Source organism: Brienomyrus brachyistius, chromosome 3 (assembly GCF_023856365.1).
Source record: "Brienomyrus brachyistius isolate T26 chromosome 3, BBRACH_0.4, whole genome shotgun sequence".
In the NCBI taxonomy this organism is placed as follows: domain Eukaryota; kingdom Metazoa; phylum Chordata; class Actinopteri; order Osteoglossiformes; family Mormyridae; genus Brienomyrus; species Brienomyrus brachyistius.
The window spans coordinates 17,874,234-17,886,170 of NC_064535.1; positions in this window are offsets into that span (position 1 = coordinate 17,874,234).

Sequence of the window (11,937 nt, forward strand, 5' to 3'; positions counted from 1 at the left end):
TGGGAACCTGTCCATATCACACCCCCCAACCCATACCTCTGCAACCCAGATCCACAGAAGCGGCGATTAAAAATTCAAGTGCACAAGGAAATTCTGAGAAACGCTCTTAATTCTGTTACATGATCCCTAGTGCAAATTTTAGGTGAAAGAAATAAGCAGTAAATTAATTTGGAAATGCATTTTAGTTTTCATAATTATACAGACCATGCTTGGTGATAAGGCAATGATAAGCTCTCTGCCAGGCTGTCAAGCACTTTAATGCAATCGTGATGTTTCACTGGGACAATCCATATACAGCATAAGGTTAATCTTAGGATATTCTGGGGGATGGGGTCACGTCCTCTTGGAAAGGGAAGGGGTAGGGTACTTGAAGGCAGTGTAGCAGAAGGTCCTCCAGGTACTCGGGGCTGCAGGTGTAGCTTATTTCAGCTCATCAGCGATGTTGTGCAGTTCATCGGTGAAATCTGAGGGAGACAGAGACTGGTTAGTGAGTGGTGTGGATGAGGCCGCTGCGGCTCACATAACTCAAGGCACAGTGATGTCATAGAAACTAGATTCAGTTGAAAAGCTCATCCGCAGCTTAGCTTAGGATCTTCACGAAGCACTTTTAACATTACTGGCCCAATGGACTCCATTGACTCCAAGAAACTCCAGTGATGCTCCCTCATGGCAGAGCATCACACCATTCTGAAGGAAGTGAGCTCCTCCACAGGGCCTTTCAACATAGGAACACCTTGTTAAAGAATGGCTACCTAATTCTGCCTCATCTGCTTTCTTTGCCGCTTGGTTGGCCAAGTTGGGAAGAGGGTCCACCTTCGGTTTGGCGGCACCACCACCTGGTACGCTGGGTGACCCTTTAGGGTCTGGTTTGTTGGACTCTTGTCCAATGAGGGTTTTCACCTTCTGCTTGGCAACAGTGGCTGTGGGAGAAGTAATAACATTTAATTAGCCGACACCCTTATTCAAAGCAACACGCACTTTTGGAGAGAAAGCTGGGTCAGTCAGTCCCTGAAGCGAGTGGGGGTCACGGGCCTTGCTCAGGGACCCAGTGATGACTTCACTCTGCCAGCTCCAGTAAGTAAACCAGTGACCTGCCGATCACAGGCACCTGCTGGCCCAGACGCCACCCCCTTGGCGTAGCATTGAGTGTCTGTGGAACCGGGCAGACTGATTAGGAAAAGACGCGCTATGAGGGCTAAATTCCCGTCAAGCTTTTCATGCTGTGAAGAAGTTCGGCAAGTGTGTACCTGCTTGTCCGCATGCCTGAGATTCTGAGAGATGCGTCTCTTTTTAATAAACACCTGCCTTCTGAGTAGCACAGTACCCGGCAGACAAGGTGTCCTTATCATCCCAGCTAACCGGCTGAACATTTGAACGTCATACGGCGCACTCTCGCACTGAACTTTTCTCGACTAATAGAAACATCGAAGATGCATTTTGTGCTTTGACCCGAACAGGAAAAAGCGAGATGACGGTTCTGCTGAAATTTTATTTATAAAATGTGTAAAAACAGTTTGCTTCACTTCACCCAGAAATTAAATACCCTTTAAGTCATGCATGTGAAAGAGTGCACGCAAACACGGAAATCCTCCTCCTAAAGGACTGCTTTGTGATATCGGTCGCTCCCCCCATGTTCTCACCGGCTTGGTCGACGGCCTGATTGATCATGGCGTCCGAATTGGTGCCCATCGCTTTCTTCAGGAATCCTGCCATCTCTGTGAGTGATGTGTGAGTGCCTCGGCAGAGCCTGTGTGGGTCAGAGGTGAGCCTCTGCTCTTATAGAGGTTGCCGCTTTCAGTCCCTGGTGACACACCCCATATTGTCACCTCATAGGACAGCAAAGGAAGGGTGGAGCTTGTGTCGATAACGCATCATCCTGCCTGTTGCCATTGCTGGGCATCATGGGGGGAGGGGTGCCGGTTTCTCCTGTTTGAACTCTCTGGCTGATATGGGCGTGCCTCTTGTTTTGTTTTCTTTCTAAGTAAGCAACAGGGTACAGGAGCCCCTGAATAATTTACCAGCTGACAATCTCCCATTGGTATGGAGAAGGCCTCACCTTTTTAGCTTTCATGATGGTAGTCTGATAGGGTTTATACCCTGTAAACATGTAGTTGCAGTTGCCCCACTGATGCAAATTTGAATAACAGCAGAGGGTGAGAACAAGAATGCCAGGCATGATATGGGAGTGTCTGGCAGGGCCTGCTTTCTTTGCCTGGGGGTGTGGTTTGGAATCCTGGGCTGGTCACCATGGAAACACTTCATGCACATAAGATGACAAGGACTGCCGATCATGACTGTAAACTTTGTTGTTTTTTTTCGTTGAATAAAGGGGTGGATAAATTCGTTTTTATACATGACCTTTGTAAAAACCACTACATCTACCAATAATAAATTACCAAGTACAAAAATTGTTTTCATTATATCAATTATTAATTTGATAAACAATTTACTCTATCAGGGCATCATTTTAAAACAACTGGTTCATAACCAATCCATACCAGCCACTCAGCTATCCACAAATTGTCTTATTCTAGCACCCTCATGATTTTTTAAGTCTATATTAGGATGCTTCCATCAGTTTATTTTTAATCTAGTTTGCCTACATGGCTACTAATTCATCACTCTGGAAAGTGGGGAATTAGGGCTGTCAAATATAGTTTTTGAATCACAATCATTCAAACACTTTTGGAGATTAATGACATGATTATTCGCATATATAGTCATGTTGAAATTCCACCCAAAACAGGATTTTATAGTCTGTATATTCAATGAAGAAATTCATTCCAAACAGAAGTATTAATATAAAGACAAAATGCATATGACAGTGTCCAGTGAGAAGCCGCTAACTGGGTATTCTGAATTCACCTGTAAAGTTTGACATACTGTGCAAGCTTTCGCTACAGGTCTTATTTGGGCAGCAAGCAAAGATGTATGCTGATGGACTGGAAATCCATGGGTCACATTTTATGTTTTTGCATGGTGCTGTTTTATTATCTTGTTAATCCTGTTTTCATTTTGCGTGCGAGCCATTGACTTTTATCACTCTTGTCCTTTGTGTTAGCGAAGGGTGGATGAGGGAAACAGGGTGTGTCAGAGCGTGTGAGGATGAACATTGCTGAGCACACGGCCCCAAATTTGTATTCCCACAGCTTTGTGTGAGCAGTGCTGGCAACCCGGCCTGGTGTCACAAGACAGCTGCCCAGGCCAGGGGTGACAGGAGCGGTTCTTGGACAGGGCAGAGTCTCCTCAGAAAACATGTCCTTACTCAGCTCTCATGAGTTTGATTTTCTCATCCGAGTGTCTCTAATGGATGAGACCTGTGGTAAATCTATTTATAGTCTCACAGGTTGGGAGGGGCAGGTCGAGCACCTGAGCACCTGCAGTCCTAAAGAAGCTGTTGTCATGAGGTGGCAACTGTACACGCTCGCTGAATGTTTTGGCCGTGTTATGCCTGCGGTCCTCCCTGTCTTCAGGCTATCCTCCGACAGGCTCTGGCACATTCTGCTGCCTTTCCATTGCGTTCCCTGCCTTAGCAACACCGAGAAAACCCTCCAGAGCTTTATTGCCGAAACATAGTTGGTAGGTTGTGGCTCCTGTAGGGGTTTAATGTGTATTATCATACCATTGTAGTTATAGGATCTGCCCTCATTTTTCTTTCCGTGTCCGAAAATGATTACCATAGAGCAGGGGTCTCCAACTCCGGTCCTGGAGAGCTACTATCCAGTAGGTTTTCTATCATACCTGGCTTCTGATGAGCCACACCTGCTCTCAGGCAAATATCAGGAAGCCGGGTAGGCCAGGAAACCTACTGGATAGTAGCTCTCCGGGAATGAAATTGGAGACACCTGCCATAGAGATTCACAATGCTTACATGACAGTCATCCACACCCAAAACACAGGAAATCATGAAGTGGCAATATTATCAGGGGGTATCTCTGCAGACATGTTGTTCCTTTTAACTTCTTCTTGAGATGTTTTTTTTGTGATCTTACTTGCCAGACTTTCCATTTTACTTATGTTCAGCAGGCCCTTCACAGATGTAGTGACCTACTTCTAGGGGGCGCTAGTGACACACATAACCCCAATGACTGTGGATAGCTGTGTGGACCAGTGTTACCATGGTTTTGATTCTTTTATTTAGTTTTTATTTTTATATTATTTGAAGTTGCATGTGAAATCCAGTTTAGTATTTACTTTTCAGTGTGGTTGTGCTATTTTTTATTAGTTTTCATGTTAAAGACATATTTCTATTTTCTATTTAGTTTTTACACATTCTAATTTTGGGGTGGCACAGGGGTGCAGTGATTAGCACTTTTGCCTCACACCTCTGGGACTTGGGTTCAAGTCTCTGCCAGGGTTCCGTGTGTGTGGAGTTTGCATGTGAGTTAACCCAATTTCCTGTGTGTGTGAGTGTGCTATGTACAACATCCTGGTGTGTTCCCCTACCTTACACTCTGGGATAGACCCCAGACATCCATGGATGGATGTTTAAGTTTTAGGAATTTTATTTCTACAGACTGAAATTTGTACACCTGTTTTATGTGTCTGATCATCAGAGAGCCGTCATTATGTAGTAATGTCCACAATTTTTTATTACTAGTCATAATTAAATATAAACAAATCATTACTTTAGCTAAATTATATTTTAAAACAGTAATAGATATTATTTGACATTTGTTTTTTTCTATTTCAATTACTTTTGGAAGCAATATTTATCATTTTTGTTTAGTTGTAGTTTTTTATTTTATTTTTGTATCTTGTTTTCCATCCATACATTTTCCAAACCGCTTATCCTACTGGGTCGCAGGGGGTCCGGAGCCTATCCTGGAAGCAATGGGCACGAGGCAGGGAACAACCCAGGATGGGGGGCCAGCCCATCGCAGGGGACACCCACACACCATTCACTCTCACATGCACTCCTACGGGCAATTTAGCAACTCCAGTTAGCCTCAGCATGGACTGTGGGGGGAAACCGGAGTACCCAGAGGAAACCCCACGACGACATGGGGAGAACATGCAAACTCCACACACATGTGACCCATGTCACGCCCGGCTCGTCCGCTCCTCGTGTGTGCCTTGCCGGCTCTCTGCCCGTTTGCCTGCCCAAGCGATTACCCGCTTAACCAGTGAACCTGACAACCCAGGCGGAGACTCGCACCTGGGTCCCAGAAATGTGAGGCAACAGTGCTAACCACTGCACCACCATGCTACCCCCTTATCTTGTTTTATTTCAATTTATAACAAATTGTACAGCTGTTTTATGTGCCTGATCATCAGAGAGTCACCATTATGTAGTAACATCCTCAAATTACTCACTATTAGTCATAATTAAAGATAAACAAATCATTACTTTAGCCAAACAGTATTCGAACACCATAATGGAAAGTATTGCATGTTTGTCTTTATTCTATTTCTTTTCATTCAATTTCACTAAGTTCAGGAAGCAATGTTTATGGTTTTCATTTAGTTGTAGTTTTTTATTTTACTTTTGTATTGCATTTTATTTCAGTTTACGCAAATGTTTTGTTAAAGTTGTAGCTTTACTATATCATAAACAATAATCACCCTTTTCAGAACTGACTGTCACACCCCTCCTCTCCCCCAGGAGTTTTAGCCCAGCTGTATCGACACCCTCAGCCCTGTCCTTCGTCAGCAGGGGACCCTACAGCACTTGTGCCTCCATGCCCCCCACCCCGAGCTTCAGGTCTCTCTGTGCTTACGTAATTTTTGTGATTCTATCAAAGCCTATACCCCCCCCACCCCAATGCACTGCTGACCCCCCTGTCCTCACTTCCGCCTCACCTCTGAGTCCCACCAGTGCCCTCTCCAGTGGCCCACCTTTGCTCCGCTCACACCCACAGTCACATGGGTGAGGGGGGCTGTCTATATGAAACACAATAGTACATTTAACCCTCACTGTGTTAGAAGTGCAGCAATTCAAGATCTATGAATATTATGCACGTTGGTAATAATTTAAAACACCTGAGCTAATATATGATGCACACTCACTGGCCACTATATTGCGTACACCTGTTCAGCAGTTCGTTGAAGATCTGTTTAATCAGTCAATCACATGCTAGCAGCACTTTGTATAAAATCATGCAGATACAAGTCAGGAGCTTCAGTTAATGTTCATGTCAAACACCAGAATGGGAAAGAATTGATTTAAGTCACTTTGAACATGACATGGTTGTTGGTACCAGATGGGCAAGTATGAGTATTTCAGAAATTGCTGATTTACTGGGATTTTCACACATAACAATCTCTAGGGTTTACAGAGAATGAACTGAAAAAGAAAAAAACATCCAGTGAATGTAGGTTCTCTGCACAGAAATGCAGAGAAGCATAGAAGAATGGCCTGACTTGCTCAAGTTGGTAGAAAGACACAGTAACTCAACCACTCGTTATAACCAAGGTATGCAGAATAGCTTCTCTGAGCACAGGACACGTCAAACCTTGGGATAGGTGACCTACAGCAGCAGAAGACCACACCAGGTACCGCTCCTGTCTCGTAAGAGCAGATTTTATATAGTATATATATATTTTATACAGTTACTTATATAGCGCTTTTAACAACAGTCATTGTCACAAAGCACTTTACATTTAACCAGCCAGAACCCCACCAAGCAAGTCTGAGGCGACAGTGGCAAGGAAAAACTCCCTCTAGCAGGAAGAAACCTTGAGAGGAACCTAGACTCGGAAGGGGACCCCATCCTCCTCTGGGCGACCGGGGAGCATGAAACTGCATTTACATTGACATTCATTAGAGTTCATATAGTTATAAAGTCCCAGTTGGTTTCATGTTGGTATCTGCAGGAGTCCAGGTGCGGGTTCACATGGTGTAGAGTCGGCTCATCAACTCGGAAAAGAGAAGTTATTGCCCTTCACCTAACCTAACCTCCAGCAGGACTAAAGTAACTATGGCAGCCTGGCTAAAAGAGAGACCTGGAAGGAAGCACAGACATGAGGGTTTCTAGGGGTTTTGGCGTCAAGCCAACCTGCCGTCCACAGCTTAAGTGATCGGCGAGAGTGGCAGGACGACAGCACCAACCCCCCTTTCACATTTAATCTCAAATGACTCCAAATTTCCCATTCACTTTAGAAAAGGGGATTTAACTATCCAAAACACTGGCTAAAGAGGTACGTCTTAAGCCTTGACTTAAAAGCAGAGATTGTGTCTGAGTTCCGAACACTAATAGGAAGTTTATTCCATAGCTGTGGTGCTTTATGAGCAAATGCTCTTCCCCCAAAAGTAACATTCCTTATTCTGGGTATGGATAGAAGACCTGCATCTTGTGATCTAAGTGTACGATTTGGAATGTAGTTGCAAATGTGGTCACTCACATACTGCGGTGCAAGACCATTTACAGCTTTGTAGGTTAAGAGCAGTGTTTTGTAGTCAACATGAAATCTAACTGGCAGCCAGTGCAGTAAAGATGAAATAGGGGTAATATGGTCATATTTTTTAGTTTTGGTGAGGACTCCGGCTGCTGCATTCTGGACTAGCTGGAGTTTATTTAATGACCTATTTGGACAGCCGGAGAATAAGACATTACAGTAATCGAGCCTGGAGGTAATAAACGCATGAAGAGCGTGTTTCTTAACTTGGCAATATTACGCAGGTGAAAGTATGCGGTACAGCTAATGTTAGAAGCATGTACATCAAACAAAAGATCAGAGTCTAGAATAACACCAAGGTTTTTAGCAACAGTACTTGGTGTAATAGGTAGTCCATCCAGATTGACTGTGATGTCCGATATTTTACTTCTGGTGGCTTTAGTGCCAGTAAGAAGAACCTCAGTCTTGTCTAGGTTCAGCTGGAGGAAGTTGTCTGACATCCACTTTTGCATTATGCATTAAACATTCTTCCATTCTCTGAAGTTGCTGTCTATCTTCTGGTTTGGCCGGTATATATATATATAATTGTGTATCATCTGCAAAACAATGAAAGCTAATTCCATGCTTATGAATAACTAGGCCTAAGGGTAACATGTATAGTGAAAATAGTAGGGGAGCTAGAACTGAACCTTGTGGCACTCCATATCTGACCTTGACATGTTCTGAGGAATCACTATGTAGATTCCTAGTTTGGTTTGACGCCACATACATTGTAATTTCCGTGTCTCCTGTTTTAAAGTAAGCAAGTGGTCATTATACCAAGGAGCAGTTTTATTTACTCTGATCTTTTTTGTTTTTAACAGAGCAATTTTCTCTAGGGTGGAATTAAGCGTAGATGCTAAATAATCCATTATGCTATCAAGTTCAGCAGGATTTGACATTAGTTTGGTTGAGAACGATAGCTCAGGGAGATTATTTATAAAGTTACTCACTGTATTTGACGTGATTGTACGTTTGGCATAGAAGCAAGTTAGGGGACTAATATTTTGAGCAAGGTAAATATTGAACGTAATAAGATGATGGTCAGAGGTAATACTGGACTGAGGCAGTAGAGTCACATTATCTATATCAAGACCAAACGATAGGATTAAATCCAGGGTATGACCGCAGTTATGGGTGAGTGATACCCATAGAGTGTAGTATATTAGTAAAGGCTATTGTCAGGGGATCATGTTCGTTGTCTACATGAATATCAAAATCCCCCACAATTATTGCTCTCTCAGTTGAAGTAACTAGGTCTGAAAGGAATTCTGCAAATTCAGCTAAGAATTGTGAATAAGGAACTGGTGGACGATAAATTATAATGAGGGGGAGAGACAGAGTTTTAGATTTTGAACAGGTGATTGAGATTTTGAGGAACAAGAATTCTAATTATTTAAATTTAAATCCCGACTTCTGCATTATTGGTAGTGTTTTTTTTTATAAATTGCTGCAACGCCTTCCCCTTTACCTTTGAGTCGAGGTCTGTGCTCATACAGTAACTATATCCCGGAGGTGTCGCCTCATTTAAGGCTAAGTACTCATTAGGTTTTACCCATGTGTCTCTTAGACAGAGCATGTTTAGGACGTGGTCAGAAATTTAGAATAAGTGCCTTGGTCGTTAGTGATCTAGTATTTAGTAATCCTATTTTTAGCTTAGTGGTGCAGGTGGTCTGTATCAGCTGCTCTAACTTAATACAAATTAAATTTGAAAGGGATGCTTTTTGTGGTCTACGTGTACTATTTTTGGTTCGGGGCACAGATACAATGTCAATATGGTGGTACCTAGGTGACAACTCAAGGCAACTCGCAGGCGCCGGTTAGGTTTTCTGCCTGCGGCCTGGCCTTAGCTCCGGTTTGTCAAAGGACTCCTAAACCTGTACCTGCCTAAAGGCCAGCTGCTAAGTTCATTGAAATACGGGCAGCACCCTCCCACGAGGGGTGGATACCGTCCCAGCTCAGAAGACAAGGCTTCCCCTCGAAAGTGGACCAGTTATCTACAAAACCTATGCTACTTTCAGAGCACCACCTTGACAGCCAGCAGCCAAAGCCTGCTGTAGGTCTCAGCGCCATGTCTAGCTGGGAGGGGGGCAGAGATGATTACTGCCTGGGACATTGTCTTGGCTCGCTCACATACCTCTTTAAAATGACCTTTCGTAACCTCAGACTGTCTGAGCCTGACATTATTGCCACCGACGTGGACAACCATCTTGGAATATCTACACACGTGGACAAAATTGTTGGTACCCTTCAGTCAATGAAAGAAAAACTCACAATGGTCACAGAAATAACTTTAATCTGACAAAAGTAATAATAAATAAAAATTCTATGAAATTTAACTAATAAAAGTCAGACATTGATTTTTAACCATGCTTCAACAGAATTAATAATAAAAAAAAACTCATGAAACAGGCCTGGACAAAAATGATGGTACCCCTAACTTAATATTTTGTTGCACAACCTTTTGAGGCAATCACTGCAATCAAACGATTCCTGTAACTGTCAATGAGACTTCTGCACTTCTCAGCAGGTATTTTGGCCCACTCCACATGAGCAGCTTTAACCAAAGTAATGAATGCTTAGCTAACCATGACTGTGTCTATCTGTGTTGGTATTACTACATCTAACTGCAGCATTCAGTAATGCGGACCATAATATTCTTTTGGACCGGCTAGAATCTGTGGTTGGCATTAAGGGGATAGATTTCTCTTAGTTTCACTCGTATTTAACTAATTGTTATCAGTTTGTCCACGTGAACAATGAATCTTCCAATCCCACTAAAGTCTAATATGGTGTCTTCCAGGGATCAATACTGGGGCCGCTTTTGTTCACTTTATATATGCTGCCGCTTGGTGACATTATTAGAACTCATGGTGTTGGGTTTCATTGTTATACCAATGATACACAGTTACTGTGTGTGTGTGTGTATATATATGTATGTGTATATATTTCATCTGTTAAATCAGATGATCAGATGATGCATCACAGCTGTAACTCTAGATATCTGCTGCTGGATGGCAAAAAAAATCCTTTTATTAAACATAGAAAAAACAGAAGAACTGTTAGTTGCTCGAAATAAGTTTGACAACCTAAACCTCAGTGGTCTTCCTATTCAGGCTAACACAGTGGTCAGGGGTCTTGGTATCCTGGTTGATTCAGATTTATTTTTTGATGTTCACATAAGAAGCATTACTAGATCTGCATTGTACCATCTACGGAACATAGAAAAGCTTCTGAAGATGTTCTTCTTTCATGATGCAGAAAAACTAATACGTGCCTTTATAACTTCCAGACTGGAGTACTGTAATGCCCTCCTTTCTGGTTGCCCATCTGAATGCTTACATAAACTTCAGCTAGTACAAAATGCAGCAGCTAGAGTTCTTACAAACACGAAAAAATTCTATCATATTAGCCCTGTTGTATGCTCCCTTCACTGGCTTTGTAATCTCGGATTGACTACAAAATACAGCTATAAACTTATAAAGCTCTGAATGGCCTTGCACCAGAATACCGTAGCGATCTATTGGTTTCTTACACCCTCATTGCTTTCTTCAGTCTCAAGGCACAGGATATCTATTAGTACATAGGGTAGAAAGAACAACAGCAGGCTGCAGGGCATTCTCTTATAGAGACCCTCAGTTGTGGAATAGTCTTCCGGCATATATGCGAGATTCCGACTCTCAATATTCAAGTCTAAACTAAAAACTCACTTGTTTAGTCTAGCTTATAGGGACTGTAGTTCTAATTAACTGCTCACTCCCAGTTAGATCTATAGTATGAGGTGTTGAGCTGGGTGGGGATCGGTGCCATTGGCTTTGAATAAACTGGACTGTCAGTGCTGTCACTCTAGCTTCACACCCCCTTGTGGAATTGGAGTGCTGACGTTTCAGGGACTCCCCATGCCTGTGTTCGCCACTACCTGTGGCCTGCTTGACCTTCCGCCTCTGATGTCTCTCCTACATGCCCTGCTGCTGTACCACTCTTCATCCTGCCATCTGAAGCAGTACAAGCACCTGCCTGCCCTCTGCTTTGAGGCTCAAATGTTAAAATTGGGACAGTATGAACTGGAACTTTACCGTCTTGTTCATTTGACTTTCTTGCCTGATCTGATCTGATGCTACGAGTACAAATTTGATCCTTAAACTGCAGCCTAGGGTGTCTCAGGTCTCAGAGAAGGCCGGATACTTTGAACTGGTGTGTGGTGCATATCTCCAGGTGGGCATAGCCTGAAAAGGTAACTTGGGTCCAGCCTAATGTGGGTCTACCAGCTCCAGGAGGGGCTGTGGGGTGAGGTGGCATTGCCTCGTCGCGTATATGTGTAACTTAATTTGCTTTACAGTGAATATTGATAAGGACAATGATAAGCTAATTCTGTCAACAGGACTATGGGCTGAGCCAGGTTATGAATTTAAGTGAGACCTGTGACAGTCCCCTAATGTAGCCGGGTTTACAGAGTGACTGTTGTGAATCAGAGTTGTGGTAGATTTTTACTCGGTCTTGATTCAGACTCGAATGCTCGTGACTCGAAAAATCTTTCAGAGTCCATGTCTACATCTGCAG